At 46.8% G+C, this 18,945-nt stretch overlaps 1 pseudogene; it reads right to left on the bottom strand.

Annotated features, from left to right (window-relative positions):
• The window catches only part of LOC149355804 (uncharacterized), a 72,334-nt pseudogene extending 53,859 nt beyond the window's left edge, over window positions 1-18,475 (bottom strand).
• Window positions 18,476-18,945: the final 470 nt, after the last annotated feature.

Raw genomic sequence — 18,945 nt, 5'->3', positions numbered from 1 at the left:
CGCATAGGAAAGGGAGAGCTGACGAATTGCAAGCCGCATGCAGTGGTGTTGACAGACGGAGGGTCTCAGATTATGTGGTCACATTCTACGTTCGCTTACTTTCTGTCCACACACAATCCTATATGTTCTTTCACGTTTATTTCTAATGATCTGTCATCTGATCAAACGAGGATCCATTCCATCATGCGTGCGTTCTGGATTTTCGCGCCTGGAGGTAACAAGTATCCATCCCACAATATTTCACGATTATCTCCAAATTTTATGGGAGCGCTTGTTTGATATTTTACGGTAAGTGACACTCCAGTCAACAGCTAGAGCTCAGTCTTGTGCCTAGCCAGATTCATCGTCCTCGGTAGTAGTCCAATAGTACTGTCAGCAAACATGCTTGTAACACAACAACATCTGTGACCACAAAGTAAGCAGCTTGACTTTGGGACGCGCACTGCCTGTGGCCCCCGTGGCGATGTTGGCGACGATGTTGGCGGCAGAACTGGTCACATTCTGCTTCAACCTGCTGAGCGGTGGGGCCATGACAGCACCAGGGCGGGGCCGCTTCGGCTGATCCGCGGTGTTTGCTGGCTGCAAAGAGGAGAAATAGGTCGAACCGACAAGCATCAAAGGTGAAATTCATATCAACTGGAGTTGAACACGTGCCAGAGATGATGCACTTATCTCAAATAACAACAAGCAGGACGGCACCCAACCTCGCATTTTCCTGCAGAATGGCATGCAGGCTCTCAGTCAAACAAAAAAAAATTGTTCCAGTGCATTAAGAGAGCAAGGGGATCTTGAAACAATTTATTAGTAAAGTCACAGCCATGAAATTGTCAGGAAGCTTGTATTTTTGCATGCGGATTCCAAATATGTTATTTATTTTGTGTACAATAAGTCTTTGCATTTATACATGTTATGCAATTTTGCAAACGGAATTTTGCTGCACAAACCTGGCTAGATTGCATGCCACTCGTTTCTCTTGACATCGCGCTATGGGGCTATGCAATAAGGGTAAAATTATCCTTCCTCCAATACAAGTTGAGTTATGAGGATTGGAATTTGTCACTTAAGAAACAGGAATACAAATTTTTCTTCCCGTTCGTGAAGTGGCAACTTCAAAACCCTGTAAATCAACTTCTATGACAGGCGGGATAATAATTTTACCCTTATTTCATAGCTTGATATCGATAGATGCCAAACGCATGCATTCTGGCAGGTTCCCTGCAGGAAAATTTCTTTGAAGCTCTCGGGAAGAATACAACAGGACTTCCAAATGGATCCAATATCTGACTGGTTGCAATCGTGTACTTCGAACCAATTGGTTTCATTCGGACAGGTCAAGTCGAACCAATTAGAGTGTTCATTTGAAACGTCGTGACTGGATGGCTCCAAATACACAACTGGAACCAAATGGACATTCCAACTGGATCCAGTTGGAAATTCCTGTTGGACCCATTTCGCCTGGGCAGCTCCCACTCTGCTCCTTGCTGCCTGTACAGACACCACCGGTGCAGGCGACAGTTCTACCACTCGGCTACATTATGCACATCCTAATGGACATTGAAATTCCCTTGGACGTCCCATGGACGACCTAAATATCCACAGGATGTCCAAAGGAGGTCCAGTGCCCATTGGCATCTCTCGTCAGTGGGCTGTACATGCAAATGTCGCCTCGGAATCAATGTGCACGAAGTTCAACCACACGATTTTCTTGCAGTGCGCCCAGTGATAAGGTGAGCAGCGGCGTGAAATATGCCACTGTTGCTACGTTTATACAGGAGACTGGGAGGTTGACAGCTGAAAAGCATTTTCCTCGAGCGGAAATTAAATTGGTTGGCACCAGATTGGACTTAGCCGGCGTTAGTAATCACTGCTGTTGCACCAGCACATAGAAAACTTGCGACCAAAGGAAACTCTTCATAGCTTCCTAGTTTCAGCACAGTGAAAGGTGAAAAGCAGGCGCCAAGCTCAAACACGAGGGGAGATTTGTACGTTCAACAGTGCTGGCATAGTTCACTGTGCTTGCATATACTGCGACAGTATTGATTTGCCTGTGTTGCAACTTCTCCGCTGATATGACAAAAAGGCCAGCATGAGAGAGTGATTAGTACACTCTCTTCTTTGATTATATGAATGCGGCCGATATGAATTGGAAAAACTCCCTGGCCTGAGTGCACTGCATACAATGTGTAGAATTTAGGATGTTGCAAAAACTCTTCTGCACCACTACGGATGATACTAACACGTGGTTCCCTCGAGCACTAAGTGCTGCCCACGCATCGCAATCACCATTTGCGTTGCATGCACGAGTAGAGAGTTGTGGCTGCACAGCCATAAACAAATCGGCGTAAAAGCATTTCCCATGCGTGTGCATGCAATTTCTTTGCTTTGGAAGATACTACATTTTGAATGATAGCAATTTGTCGCGATCCAGTCAGGTTTCATATTACCCAAATTCTAATCTACCAGCCCAACCCCTCGGTTCATATTCTCGACGCACCAGAAGGCATTCTGTGAAAGGCAGCTAGGAAAAAGAGGGGAGGGCAAGTACAGAAACAACAATGTCATTGAATGAAAGTATTGCCCATTTCGTTACAGTCAACTGCATATCTGTTAACAAATGCTTCGATAAGAGTGCGAATCAGCTTCGCCATACAGTTGATGCTGGCTCCTTCTCTAGCAGTCTTGGACATTTTACAGAAAACAAGTAACAGATTACAATTACAATTACTCCTCCTGAAATGCAACTGGTTGTAACGGTCAATTATGGCCTCAGCAAAGTAACTGATCAATTACAGCAAAGTAATAGATTAGTATGGGGTTATTTTCCTTCCAACATTGATTGCAATAACACATTTACTGAGACAACAAGGAAATACTGTGGAATGGTTGATATTTTGTTACACATTGTTTCAGGGTTTTTAACCAGAAAGGATTTCTTGCCTAATGAGTGGCGTGGACCGGATGTGTCACCACGGGCTGTGGACAGAGTGAACTGTCGATCATCCAGTGAGAATGTACTTATGATTTGTAATTATTAATGTCGACTGAATGGAAAGTTTGAATGACTGAACTACTAAATAAGATAATTATTTAACTAATAAGGTAACTAAGTTAGCTAATTACGCCGAGTAATTTATGAAATTGGAGTATTGTTAGTAATTCTTCCAGAATTGAAGGAACCATAAAGATCACAAAGAAATGAATAATTATTTAATGAAACTAACTAAGTAATCAATTATATACCATATTGACTATTCACTTAAACTAATTGATTAAAGTTGTTAACAATATCTAATAACAAATAATTAACCAACAATACATTACTTGATAATTACAAACTGTGATTAATTGTATTACTGTGTAGCATAGGTGGTAAAGGAACTAGAAATTCTTTCGCATTTTCGCATGCAAGGAGACTTAAGTGCACCTTTATTTTTTGTTGTTCTGAACTACAGACAACCCCTTCCTGGCAGCTATGTTTAATAGGCGGCTAAGTGCACATGTTTCTTTTCTGGACATGGTCGCTATAGAAGTTTGTCCTCACTGATCGCTTTCCCTTGTCTCCAGAAGGCAGATGACAAAGGTTCTGCTTGATTATTACTTCCTCTACTCACATGTCTGCAGCATTACCTAAATCATTCCTTGACATCGTTGTACTAAACCGAGTTCAGCAGATGTAGATTCAATTGGCCACAACAACCTTCCCTACACTGCAAACGTGGCCCTTGCGAGTTAGGCCATGCCTTCACATCAAGGGGGCGTTTGTGCTGTGATTAGTGATTTGGTGTCTGTGCGAAAAACGAGAAACTGTAGTGAGGAACGAAATCATATCTTTTTGGTGGTGATGCTCTGTTTTTTAGGGACATACTTCAGTCAACACTCAAAAATGACATGGAGATCATGCCTTACACTAAAATTTCTGGCTCTGATGAGACGGTCCGGAGTTCTGTGAGAACTTTTCGTGTTAATAGAAATGTTTAGCGCGTGGAAAAGCCAAGTGATAGTTAAATACGCAGTACCGCCTTGTTCAACGAGGTCACTGTTCAGAGAACAGTGCATTCTAACACAACAGGTATATGCTTATCAAGCCCAACCTGCTGATTGGTTGCCTTTTCCTGATGCGTGCGCCTTCCGAAATTTTGATCTGCGGGCGGAGTACCGTATTTACTCGCATAATAGGCGCACCCCTAGGTTGGACGTGAAAAGCCAGATTTCTTTTATTTCCGCGCATAATAGGCGCACCTCTAACTTGGCACTGTGATCAATACTGTGTTTACACGATTGCAAACCGACGCAAACCGACGGGTCCCCCCTCAATATTTATTTTAACAAAGTTTTTGCTGAACTGACCACTAGTCCTACTAGTGCTGCTGCCGCCGCAGCTGCTGCGGACCCACAGCTCTTAATTAAAATAAAAATTAAGTTAAATTTACGATTGCTCAGGAGAGGTTTCTCGGAAAGAACAACATAGGTTCCAAAGTCCCTACCGGTGGCTGTGACAGGCGTAGCCACCTATCAGTGCAGTGGCGCATCTGTTGACCGCTGCGCCACTGCTATGATAGTGCATGGTGTGAGGACGCGCTGCCATCTATGAATGCTAAGTATAGAAGGGCCAATTCTGCATATATGAACATTAACCTACTGAAGCTATGTCCGTCATACCCTTAAGGTGGGGTATAAGTGTGCCCTCTATTGAAGCACAAACACCTTCTTTCTCGCGTCTTCTCTCCTTAATTATGTTAAACCCCCACCAATTTATATTTTTACTGCGTTAGCAGCATAACCTCCTATCTCAAAAATAGCCGTGGTGCGCGTGTGTGCATGAGTGCACTTGAGCGCACATCCAGGCACTCACTGGCAAAAATGCACCTTCACCAGCCTTCAGCCTCCCTCCGAATAAAAGCAGATGTAGTCGAGGCAGATTGCTGTGAATGCGCCACGTATGCTGTAGCCCAATCATTTTACGAAAGAACACCAACAAGCATGAGGCTCTCATCTCGCACAACAAGAACCGGAAGTGCGACAAGGAGAGGCAGATATAAGCCGCTCGACAAAATTGAGGACCCATCAGTCGAAGAACAGCGCAACAAAACCAGCCTCTGGCTATTGAAATCTTTTAATGTTTTTTTGTTGCGAAAGCAACACTCCGACAAAGAGAGACCTCGGGTGGCCACCGTCCACCGTAGCTACGCTGACCTTTTTCAATTGGTCGTAATGGTCGTGACGTCACAGTGCACGAATTTCAAACGGGGCCAATTGTGCTTTGGCTTGTAACCATGCAACCAGTTAAAGGAATCGTATAGTGATGCTCCACGTAAGTGGGGCTCAGTTTAGATAATTAGTTCATTAACCAAATAGCCTAATTAATCTTTCTAGTCAGGATAAATAAATAAAACCGAGTAGGAAATTGGCTGAGTTGGGGAATCGAACCAGGGTCTACGGAGTGTGACACGAGCACGCTAACCGTTCCGCCGTTATCGCTCTATGGCTTGGAATGAAGAAAGGCGCGTCTAGTGAATACGGTGTCTTCGTTCACTCCCATCTTCCTCTCTTGCCGTTACGGCGAGGTTCAGGTGTCCACCGAGATATGTGAGACATACATTTCCTTTCCTCAATAACCAATTTGCCAACGAGGAAGGCGTACAGCCGAACGGGCGATGACGACGCAAGCTTAACAAATTAACTGCACATCAGTGACACAAGCAGCAACACCGCGCTTAAGGCTTTCGTCTCATCGCGCTTTAGGTCAACAATGCGCCACGCAGATTTTTTTGCTTTTTCAAGATAGTATTATGAGAGCCATCTTAATTTTCTGTTTCCAAAGGGTGAAAAACTAGATCAAGTTGTTTATGACCCTATGACTCGGGGCCTGTTTTTTTTTACCGATCCAGGGAGCTCCGCCCACCGTCCGACGTGGACGGCACGGGGCTGCCCTGGGTCGTGTCCATCGCCTCTGCCGAGGCGCTGGATGACCGTGCAGGAGGCACGTTGATTTTCGAGTTTGACCTCGACCTGTGGAAAGAGGACTTGAGGCCCGCCGAACCGGGGGTCTGCGTCCCCTCCTTTGGTGTTGGCGGAGTAGCGCTAGCTACTACACCCGAGGGCGCGGATGGTGACCTGGACAGGTGCCGAAGCGTGGTGTGGTGCGCCGCGCACACGCACCACATCGGCGAAGTTTGTTTTTGCACTAACGGAAAACCTGTTTGTTTGAGCATATCGCCGTCTTGCTTCCTTGAAAGAAATGTTTTCAGCAGTTCTGGGAGTAATTATTTCTATTTCTTTCTTCCAAGAAGGACAAGCCCTGGAATAGGCAGCATGTACTCCTTCTCAGTTTGCACACCGCGGTGTAGCAACATATTCTTCAGATTGAGTTTTGCGGCCGCCACAACTCTGTGAGCCGTGGCCAAACCTCTGGCAATTGAAACATCTTCGTGAGTTGGGTATGTAAGGTCTTACATTTTATGCGAAGCATATTGCTAGAGCTACCACTCACGCCGTCGGCGTGGGACCCCTAGACGTCACACCACGTGACACCGTGACGTCACACCACGCGATACAGTGACGTCACACCACGTGACACCGTGACGTCACACCACGCGATACAGTGACGTCACACCACGTGACACCGTGACGTCACAGCACGTGACACCGTGACGCCACACCACGTGACGCCGTGACGTCACACCACGTGACATCGGATGAGAGAGGCGGCCTCCACCTCGCGCCGTCGCCGTGGGACCCCTAGCCGTCACGCCACGTGACACCGTGACGTCGTCGTGACGATGCCATCGCACAGACGCCGGAATGTCCTCGAGCGGCATTCCCTCGCATTTCGAACGCGCGTTCACACTCGGTGTAGATGAAACGCTCGCTCCACCGGGCAGGCAGACGCGGCTTCCGTGGCAATCCAGGCGCTCACCCAACGCGAGTCTCGGGGTTAGTCGGCGTTCCGCTGTAGCCATGCCGTTGTCCTCCCCCACGACGAAGGCTTCTAGTGGTTGTATTAAAATGACCAAGTATGCAACCAAGGAAAGCCATGTATTACCAAGCCTAGCCACCAATATGCTTCGCATCTGACTAGGCTTAACCTTAGCTAAGCCTCAGCCATAATTTTTTTTAAAGTATCCGACTTCAAGAAATTCAGCTAGTATGCTGGTGTTAAATGTGAGGATTAGGTGTTTCGTTTCTATTTCGTTGTTGTCTTCCTGGTCTTTATTCGCTGAACATTTATGACACCTTGATCGGTAAGGCCCTCAAGCATTTCTTTTTCAGAGGTGGACAAAGTCAATTTCAGGTATGACGCCTCGGACAGTGTATAGAGATCGATGTGAAGTAACGGAGACAGGAATATCACCTATGGACATGAGGTTTGGGAATTTAGAGTTCTGGACGGTGTAATGCACTTCGAGCAGTAGGTCACCGCTGGCCATTTTTGACACCTTGTACCCAAAGCCCAAGGTATCTGTCAAGCACTTTGCTACCAGGAACGGTGATATCAGTGTTGCTTGTGTTTCTTCTGTATTGCTGAGTACAACATGGAATTTCGGGAAAGTTACCTTTCTTTTCCGGAAAAACTCACATGCATTGTTCTGCCCTCTTTTCAGAGAGCGATCAGGTTCAGAAAACGGGGGGGGGAGCCATAAAAAATTCAAGTTTTTCAGTCATGGTGCCAGCCACCCACCATGGAGCATAACGAGGGGACGGGACAGGAACTTGCGAGCAAGTCGCGCGCACGCCAGCTGTACACCTCAACTATAACCAAATATGAAACAACTCAGGGTGGTTGCCCACACAAGGTTAACCGTAGCCGCCAAGAAAAAAGGAAAAACAAAGAAGGGAGGAGGAGACAGGAGAGTTGTAAGAAAGAAGATAGGTTAGTTAAAGATGGAGGGGAGCATAGGAAAAGGAGACTGCCGATTTTCCCCGGTCGGGTCAGGCCGGAGGTGCTGTCTGCAGGAAGCTGGGGCCAAAGTGGTGTGTTGCCTCCAATGAGGGACCTTAAAGGTGGAAACGCTCGGCATAGGCTCAACCACCAGGATCCCCTTTTCCCTGGACACGGCGATGCGACTCACGGCTAAGCGCAGGTGCTCGGGTCCGTCGTGACGCACTGCTCACCATCATCCCTCTGCGGGGATATCCCTGCGGATGCCCAGGAACCCGTGGTGTCGCAACTCACCAACGTCTGCATGAATCAGACGCCCCTGCGGGGCTACAAACTTTTGCGGATTAATTAAATGATCAGAGAGATTACCGAATGTAGGCGCAGCAAACCAAGCTACTCAGAAACCCAGTGGACAGTGAACCCCCCTCGGACGTCCTGCAGACATCCTGAACACCCGCACGACGTCCATGGGAGTTCAAATGCCCATTGGGAAGCTCTGCAAGCAAAGCTGGTACTATATAAAACAGAAAAATCTGCACAATGTGACGAGACATCTCGTGAAAAGCGACACCATGGACACCAACAGGGGTAGGTCCATCCCTGCCATAGTCCCTTCTTCCCCAAGCACAGTGTCCCCTAGGCGATGTAGCCCTCAACTCTTGTGTACCTTTCACTGCACTGCAGCTACATTGGACTTCTTGTCATCCGAAGGCATGAAACATTACCATGCCACGAGATGTACAGCACAACCCATTTGTTGCGAGTGCAGTTACGCAATGCTGGTTCCAAGGATTTCACTTCCGTCACCCTTTTCTCTCTCTCTCTCTCTCTTGTCCCCAGTGACTGAGGATACATCGTTCACAAACTGCAAAAAACAGTGGGACAGCTTCGCCTGTTCCACTATCCCTTTGCAGGCGGCGTTTCCATGCACGCGACATCTCTTAGCATAGCGTTAGGAAAGAACAGGTTCACTGGCACCCGTTCAAATTTCATCCCCAGAGCGTTCAGTGAACTGCATGATAGCATGAGATGAAGCTATGACATGTGATGTTGCACCTCATTTTATGGCTCATGCAAACAACAGTATTTTAAGTCTGCTGCCAGACTATTTTATGAGAAAAGAGCAAGTTAAACGATGTGATAAGCATGCAGTGAAGTCCCCGACTAATTTCTGTGACCTGACGAGACCCGAGATGCCGTGTTTTCTCGCAAGCCATTTGCACAAACATTTGAAGAAAAAAATGAGTTTTAAAATGGTGGAGGAGTACAGGTTACTAAAAAATTTTTTTCGAGGGGCAAATGACTTTATGGCAGAGCGTGGCTTCGCGTGCATAGTTTGCCTCCACTGATACATGGACACGTGTCAAGCAGATGAGGGGCCAAAGGAAAGCAAGGCCAAATTCACAAGTATGTGTTTATTCCACAGCTCCATCCATGCTGGCTTATGCTTAGAGCAACGCTGTTCAAGAACGCTGTTGTACCTTCAATGTCGGCTGCCATTTTCTGTGCAGGCCATTTTACAGGGCTGGCCAGCCCTGTCTAGGCATCATGAATGTGTCACGGTAGCGGCCACTGAAGCAAAAGAGAAACTGGAGATCATATTCTCTGTTCAAAAACCAGCAACAGAGCAGCCGCAAGAAAATTGACGTGGATAAGCCCTGAATTTGCAACTGGCAGAAGAAGAAATTCTCAGAACAGCAAACATGTGAGAGGAGATTGTTTCACAGCCTGAAGGCTGGTGTGCACCCCAAGCTCAAGACAATTCTTGCCAAGTTTATCAAGAGAGGAGGAGTCGCGGCCGCGCTGTTCCTACAGAGGCGGCACGAACGGCAGAATGGGGAAGAAGAAAATAAAACTGCCCAGCCCACACGACCTGAGCACAACGGGCTACAGAGATGGCACACATGGAAGCTATCAAGCTGGCCTGCGCACTAGATATATCACACGAAAAGTTGCATGGTGGCCTGGGCACTAGACATATCACACGAAAAGTTGCATGGTTGCCTGGGCACTAGACATATCACACGAAAAATTGCGTGCTGGCCTGCGCACTAGACACATCACAAGTTGCATGCTGGGCTGGGCACTAGACATATCACACGAAAAGTTGCATGCTGGGCTGGGCACTAGATATATCACACGAAAAGTTGCATGCTGGCCAGGGCACTAGACATATCACACGAAAAGTTGCATGCTGGCCAGCGCACTAGACATATCACACGAAAAGTTGCATGCTGGCCTGGGCACTAGATATATGGCACGAAAAGTTACATGCAGGCCTGGGCACTAGACGTATCACATGAAAAGTTGCATGCGAGCCTTGGATGGCTGCAGCGGTTTATGAGCTCACAAGGGATTTCGATGCGTGCCAGAGTCGTGCTTTTGTTATGTCTGCAGCCCACCCCACATTACCAATTTCACCCTAATAAGGGACATGGCAGCGGGTCATGCCACGAATTAATTCTGTTCTAGCATGCTGCGATGTATGCCCCTCACCACCTAACATGCACTGTACGAGGTGGGTACACAGTCCATTTCTACGGGCAATGGCGGCCGGGGAAAATGAATTATCCGGTAAAAGCGAGCAAAAGCAACACAATCTTTGTAGAGTACTACAATATACGATGAGTATGCACACGCAAACTTTGAGATGTAGTGTGAAACACCACCGCCACTAGAACGAACAATCAATGAAGTTTTCTCTGCACGCTGTTAAGGTACTTATTAACATACCTGTTGGGCTGACTGGACTGGCACCTCCGTCAGGCTGTCCACCGTGCCCGGCCCGTCCTTGCTGCTCATCTTGAGCTGCAGCAGCGGGGCCTTGTCTGCTTGGGACGGAGGCACAAGGAGGTCGCGCAGGGTCTTATACACCTGTACAAAGCTGGCCACCATGGTGTACTGCAACGGAGGCAAGCCACATCAATCATCACTCTGTGGAATCAAAAAGGGGTGCAGTCAATGGCAGGCTAAAATAACAGTGCGTAAGAGCGTCCACGCTCCCCCCTCCCTTCCTGCGCACACTGACCGTCCACTGGGGCTGCTTCTGGGACGTCTCGAAGACCTGGTGGAGGGCCCGCGGGATGATGCCCCTCAGCTCGTCATCCTCGTCCCCCTCCATGGTGTGGGTCTGGCCGGCGCCCGTCTGGCCCTAGGCAACGATGCACACGTGATAGCCGTCCAATGCACTCTGCACCAGGTGGGAGACTTCGGCCCACACGTCCGCGTGACTGGCGACGCCCGGGAACACTCGGTCAAAGGTGAAAGTCAGGACTGTCTCCCGTTGCGCCTGTACGCACTACGAGGCAGAAACACCCACACATGCCACCAGTGTGCAGGGCTGACCAGGCATGGACGACACATTACACCTCGATGCGAAAAACAAATCTGCAGTGACCAATGTCTTTGTAAAAGATTTCGAGCAAGACATGTATGTAAAATTATAGACAACTTGTCATTTATCACATATTTTCCTTCTTCAAGAAACACTCCACTAACAGTTGTTGACTGTCATCAGAGGAGCTTTGTGGTCGGAGAAATATATGAATATATGGTCGAGTTGCTGCACCAATGCCTGGTTTTCAAAGGCGAGGCTTCGCAAGTATTTCGCGAGGTTGTCTTAGCCGTGGGAGGCGTTACGAGCGGGAGGAACGGGATGTTCTCCAGCATAAGTGGTAAGAAATTCCTCTTTGTCTTTATATGTACATTAATGTCCCAGCCACCTTGCTACCCTGGCAGGTAGCAGTTAATGGTTGATCGCGAGAGTTCGCTCACTGTTGTCAGCACTAACCCATGAAGCCCACATCTCTCTCTCATCACCCCACGAGCCTATAAGCGCGATCCACGTTTACAGTGACCCAGGGACCCAGTTATGGGCACTTGCTTTCCTTAAAATGGCACAACGTTGTCAATGCCAACGCATGCAGCGCACATCTGTCCCTACCACCACGTAGGTTAAAGCAAGATTGAGGTGTGCACAGATTCGAGATGGCAGTTATGCGGCTTTTCTTTTTTTCTAAGCTCCTGCTCCAATGCTTTCGCAGCTTAAAGCACGACTAAGGTGCCCACTGCTGGTTACAACGACGACGGCGACGCTGCGAAACGCAGAAACGGGCGCCGAAGTTCTTTGCTCTAAATATGGCGTGCGGGTAGACTGCGGCGGCGTGAACACTACAGCAGCGCTTACTGCCTGCGAAACACGGTACGAATTCATGTGCGGCTCGTAGCAGGAACGCTTGCATTTGGCCTTAAAGTACGCGATCCGCGTTTCCACTCCAGTGGATATAGATACTACGCAGTTTGCCGGCAGTGAAGAGGGCATGACGCACTAGACCTAAGCGGTTAAGCCGCATAGCGAAGATCGCGGCACTGCAGATGGTGAACGATTAATGCCGGTCACACCCTCGACACGTACAGAAAGGTGGGGAAGGCATGCGCACCCCACGAATGTAGGTGTGAGCTACTGTAGTAAAGCTTCAGTGCACAGTTGGCGATCCGTTGATACCTGAGGCTCCCTGCGTGAGTGAACGCTTGCACAGAAGCTCACCTTTTCGCAGATGTCGCACTCCGTCAGGCAGCAGCGGCGATAAACGACGAAAAAGCAAAACACAGTTCGGAAGAAACGCGTGACGTATCACTCGAACGTTGTGATGAGCCACGTACCTCTCAGGCGCATGAATACGACCCTCGAGACGCTTTCGCTTCTTCCTCTTCGAAGGCAGCGCGTGAGAGGAAACGGAAAGATCAACGCAAGTGACCTTCATCCAGATTTGTTCTTTTGTATAGCGGATAGATGTGCGGTCTTTCCCGGGAGACATTTTTCAAGTTTAAATTGTGTACAGATTTACTCCTTCTGGACGTATTACTAAAATACGTTTTCTTTTTCATCATCGCGTTCCATTGGCTGTAAAGGAGTCTGGAAGGGACTCTCAATAAAGGTACGGTATTCCAGTGTTGCAAAAGGACGCCGCTTCACGAATATCAGCCAGCAAGAATACCTTTAAAGCGTTTCGCAGAAACTGAGTGTTCTGTAGGTAAAATTTCAATTTCGGCGTCGTCGCGCATTTCGCGCTCTTCTCTTAATTTTTTCCACGCTCAAAGACTCCGCCGGCCCTACCCACTCGGCCCGACCGCCTGCTGCTATGACCAGCGCGGGAATTTCCCGATGAGCCTCAGCTTGCTGACCCACCGGGGTGTGACGACTGCCCGCGTTTCTTCTGAAATAATTCAATTAATAACCATATCTTAACCGGCACACGCAAGAACGTGAAACGGGGGAGGGTGTCAACTTGGAAATGTCGCCCGAAGGGGCTCGCCAGTTTTGGGTTCTGTGCTGCGTGTGGATGTGTATTATTTGTTTCAGACTCTCAAGACAGCACAATGATTGAGAGAGTTAAAATCTACTCTCGTCAGAAGTGGTTTAGGCCGCCTTTAACAACGCTTTCGGCCCTGGTCTCCTCTCCTGAGGACAAACAAATAATAAATTTTTCGAAGACACACATTCAAAAAATTCACTGAGGTCGAAAGCGAATCGGTGCGAAATGGCCCCCCTAATATTTTTCCCCTTTTCAGAGTTAGGTTTTTTTATTGCGGCTGAAAACGACGAGAATGTTGGCGAATGACACGATCGAGCGCTGTCATAGAAGCTGCAATTTCTGACGATTTTAATTCTATACGTGCTTGCTTGAGCCCGCTGATAATTTTCTAGTTTTTTTTCAACTTTAATGGAGGCAATATTCCAACTAAGGGCTTTTTTCCTTAAAATAATAATAAATGTTGGACAACACTTCTTTACATGTTCTCATATGCGGACTCCACGGCTTTGTGGATAGCGTGTCGCCAACTGAAGCTCGGAAAGGCTTGTTGAAAAAACTGTTATAGCATCACATCAGATATGTATCTCATGTCTTCTTGACAATGTGAACACTTCCCGGTGCAGTAGACGGTGCAAACATGCCCAATGAGTTGAATACGAAGATGGAAATATCCAGCGTTCTTGGACGTCGCTTTTAATTGTGAGGCAACTGCGGAATATTGCAAGGTGCCATTAAGAAGGTACCGATGACAACGGTCTAATCTTCCGATGCGCAGAAAAATCTTGCATTTGACGCTTGACCTGCTCTCGCATCGATTGGTTAACACTGGAATAGAAAACCAATGGTTTGTGTTTTTGACAAGGAATAGCGGAAAACAACATCGAGACGATGCTTCTTTGGAAGGGGGGTAATGCCACGTATCATTGTAGTGTTTCTTCGTTCACGCTCAAGGCTGCGGGAGAGGATTGTTATCACTTTTGTTCGTGGCGCGAGAAGTGACCAGACTAATCTCGATTGATCGCAGCCATGAAAGACTGCATCTAGGTTTTTCCAGATTACTGTAGATGATCTTGTCCTGTTATCTGGAAGTTTCCTTGCCGGTTTTAAATTGAGCGATGCCGCGAGCCGGACATTCGTAGTTCGACGACCGACGAGCACGTTTGTTGCTTACGCCGCCGCCGAGTGATTCAGTTCTTTTGCGGGCGCAAGTCAGCCCAAATAAAGAGCTTCGTTTCCAAGACTGGTTGGTGTCTTCCTGACCGCTGGACTGGCGTCACTACAACGTGACAATATGATACAAGAATTTGAGACCTGCTGCATACCTAAAGAAAATGTGTGTAAGCCAAGCATCAGCCGTTCTATGCAATAAGAAATCTAAGTGAAAAAGATTCGATGTAAATTAGAGAACGCCTTGCCATTTTTGTACTTCTGCTTCTATGACTGCTTTCTGGATTTTTTTCTTTAGTTGAAAGCATTCTTCCATCCCTTCTCTGTATACACTTTTCCTCTGCCAAATGACTGAGTAACCCAAATAGCAATTCCTAAGTAGGGAGGGGGCCTTCCACAGTGACCACACAGGGGCCTTCAAGTTCTTGCAGCAATCAAAACATCCCTTTGTAACACTGGTCCTGAAGGCACCACTATACTTTTGTAGCAGGCCAAATACTTATACAATTTATGTTTCAAAGCCACACAGAAATCCACAACTGCCGTTATGAAAATAGCCTAGTAATGTAACCATAAGCGTACCTGGCCAGCATGATCACCATGGAAAGGCACATAGCTTGTGTGCAGCTCCTAAAATGAAAGCAAATTCACATGATTAACTGCAATGTCCACAAAGACATTATTTAAAAATCATGTTTTTGCACCTCTCAGCCTCATGCCTGCCTATTGCTCCTGCAGCAATGAGGCAAATGTGAGCACAGCTTGGGGTGAGCTGGTGGTATCACATTACGCACCTGACACTACGTGCATCAATCCATTTGTATGAGCTTGGTAATGATAATGGTGGGTGGATGAGATTAAGAAGTTTGCGGAGATACAGTAGCCGCAACTGGCAAAGGACAGGGTTAATTGGAGAGACATGGGAGAGGCCTTTGCCCTGCAGTGGGTGTGGTCAGGCTGCTTCTGCTGCTGGTGATGATGATGATGACAGCCTGAGCACACCTACAAAGTAAAAGTGAACTCGACCCAGCAGCATTTTACTGTGTTAAAAGAGAACAGGTACAGCTGAATTGCCTCATTACCTTGTTATTATCATTAAAAAGTAGAGGGCTGTAAGGACTTTCTAACTTACATCGAAACGAATGGGTTACAGTGAACTATCACGGACTACACTAAGAGGCACTGAAAATTCAACACAGCTGCCCAAGAGAATATTAGGCAGCCGCGCTAGCCTTCTTTTGCGCTACGCTCCCTTTACCTGATTAAAACTCCAGAGTAATTGACTCATACTCTAGCACTGGGATACGTTATGTCCCACACTGATGCAGCTGTCTTACTGAAGGCAGATAAGCTTTCAGTGTGGGTCATGTGTGCTGTGGCGTGAACACATGCACAGCATCGCCTGCTACCATTCAAGTCCTCTGTGTACACAAATGCAGGAGCAGTAGAAAACCCACATCACAAATTTGGCTAGTCTGGTTGGCCAAGCATGCGACAGCTGATAGCACGAAGCAGCTGGTGCGACACATACCATCATCATCAGCCTGACTACGCCCACTGCAGGGCAAAGGACTCACCCATGTCTCCACATTAACCCTGTCCTTTGCTAGGTGTGGCCATTATATCCCCGCAAACTTCTTAATCTCATCCGCCCACCTAACTTTCTGCCACCACCTGCTATGCTTGCATTCTCTTGGAATCCACTCTGTTACCCTTAAGGACCAGCGGTTATCTTGCCATTGCATTACAAGCCCTGCCCAAGCCCATTTCTTCTTCTTAATTTCAAGTAGCATGTCATTAACCAGCGTTTCTTCCCTGACCCACTCCGCCCTCTTTTGGTCTCTTATGTTAGACTTATCATTTTTCTTTCCATAGCTCACTTTGCTGTCCTTATCGTTTGGGCACGTGTTTTTCTTTGTAATAAGGCACAAAGTATTATACACGGATTACCACATGGTATCCTCCTATGACCGCTAAATAATTTATAATCAAATTTCTTTCTCCTGCTGTATTTGTTTCTGTTTCAACAGCTGAATGATAGCTGTGATGTCAAAGCGAGCTTATTGGTCGCGTGAAGCATGAAAAACTGCAATACAATTGGCACTTCCGGCTCTTAAGGAAGGCTGGCTTCAGCGCTGTAGCGAATTAAAATGATGAAGCAGCGATTATAAGTGCAGTGTTTCCACGCCTCACGGGACCTATAACCTCTCTTTGATGTCATAGCCACAGTTAAATTGTTCACCGAAACAGCATGGCAGAAATGTTTGATTTTAAATTATTTAGCGGTCGCACGCGAATACCAGATGGTGATTCATGCATAGTAGTGTCTTCCGCATCATTATAGAGAAGAAAACATGCCACCAAGATTGGGTGTCTATACTCTTCTACGCTGAACTCTTTTCATTAGCCTCCACGTTTCTGTCCCAAAGGTGAGATACATGCAGGCTAACGAAAAGATTTCAGCTTAAGTACCAAAGTGGTTCTAATCACACGATGAAGTGGAAAAACAGTCGACACTTGAACAGAGAACAAATAGGAATTCCAACAAAATTTTAGATTCTTGTAAGGCTATAAAGCATTTCTGAATATTGTAAACTGCACTTTCACACATACAGTACACATGTATGCCAAGCTCACATTCAGTAGCCCTGTTTTCCGGCTGTAATTATCACGGTCTGAGCTCAGTTACAGGTTTAAAACCAGCCAAAAGATGCAACATAGGAAAAGAGAAGAAAACAGGTAGTACTGTCAATCGAAATGTTGATGAAGGAAAAGAAGGCTGGCATGAAGATGCGCACACACATGACCCACACCAGTGAAAGGCGGGACAATAACAGTCACCGATATACAAGCACTTAATGTAAAAGAGAAAATTCTTTCCGCTGAAGATTGACTAATGGCTTCGCTACTCATGCAGCCTTTGCCTTGGAGATATGCACCAAATACCTGAAAGATTTGTTTACGACTTCTATACACCCCTGAAGTGTCACAGAAATCAGGCGTGCACACGGATGGGTCGTCGTATAATTTGCGCTCACGACATTGGCACTGTAGTGCCAGATCAGAAGCTGCCTTCCCCCTAACGAGTTAGTGCTCACTCAGGAACACATTAAAGACACCTGCACATATCCCTGAAGTAGTTTCTTGCACAAGCTAGCGGAATGTGATAAACCACTTTTTGCAAGTCCTGAACCTAGTTTTATGGGATACCATACGGCTATCCCGGTTTTTAACAGCACCGCAAAGGCCACCAACACAATGCTTGGCGCAAAAATTACATTTAAAAATTTCCCCGCCACTCGATTTGAACTCATGACGTCTACATAAAGGACTCCATGATAACCGTTCTGAGGTGAATGGCAGTTCAGCCTAGCCTCTGGAACCTGTGCCAAAACAAACGGAGTCAACGCATCGCAATTTACTTCCGAAATCAGCCGGTGCTCATTACAATTATATTTTTCCTTTTTCTGGCTACAAAGCTCCACTTTCAGAAAAAGTGACGTCTTTGTGGTTAGAATGCGGAACTCCATCAACACAGATCAACTTCAGTTTGCCATCAGTGCCCTTTAATGCCCCAAAGTTGAACATTAGCTCCATCCACAGAGGAGGACTGTGCCTAAATTTCGACCACCAAGGATTCTTGAACATGCCCGACATCGCATAACACAGGGGCAAATATGCATTTCGCCTTGCCGAAACGAAGCCACCGCAAGTCAATCCCGCGTCTTTGGGCCCAGCAGCCGAACACCAATGCAGTAGGCCACACCAGCAGGTGAAAAACAAAAGAGAGCCCTTAATAGGCAACCTAACTTGCCAAAATCCACATAACGAGGGGTTACACAAGTAGAAGTGGACTAGGAAAATAAAAGCTACTTGTGTCGGAAGATGTGTTCAGTGCTTACCTCAAAAGCCTGCCTGCTTGCTGGGCATCCTAGCAGCAAGTGAAAGGCTGGTAAAGCCATACTACAGAGCTTGGAAGAGGCGTTGCTGGTAAAGCTATGTGGAGCTTGCTGCAAGGTAAAAAGACACATTTAACAACAGCACAGTGCAAAAAAATGGGCTAGAATCAAGCATGCAAGGCACAAACAGGCACACAGTGCACATTCTTGGCCATGGTGGATCTAGTGGGTTCTTCTGTCTTCCTAGTATTGGCAGTTTGAACAGTAGTACTCACCTATGCAATAGTTTTAAGCCAAATGAAAAGTGTCATCCCTGACATTAGTCTTATTAGTTTTAGTTTGCGTTTACTGCTTCTTTTCAGTCTTCTTATTGCACAAAAAGCTTATAACATTCAGAGACATCACATTTTGGATCCATTTCCTGACTACAAAAGAACTAAGTTGAAACTAGGCACCCAGCCAGCAGAAAAGTAACGCCTAATCAGGTTGCCACCTCATTTCTGCTGGTGAAAATTGCCGCTACATGTCGACACAATCGGCCCAAAACGAGACTTTCTTGACCAGGTTAAATTATTAAACGATAGCATTTTGGTGATCTCCTTGGACGTTCAGGCATGACAGTGTCTTTTATTATGAGGAACAAAAAGCACATGCCTAATTGCACACTCGATAACAGATAGATTTC

The sequence above is a fragment of the Amblyomma mixtum genome, chromosome 3, assembly GCF_055824585.1.
Source record: "Amblyomma mixtum isolate Tamu chromosome 3, ASM5582458v1, whole genome shotgun sequence".
NCBI lineage: Eukaryota > Metazoa > Arthropoda > Arachnida > Ixodida > Ixodidae > Amblyomma > Amblyomma mixtum.
The sequence above is the reverse complement of the archived record's forward strand: the minus strand, read 5'-3'. Positions and strand labels throughout refer to the sequence as shown.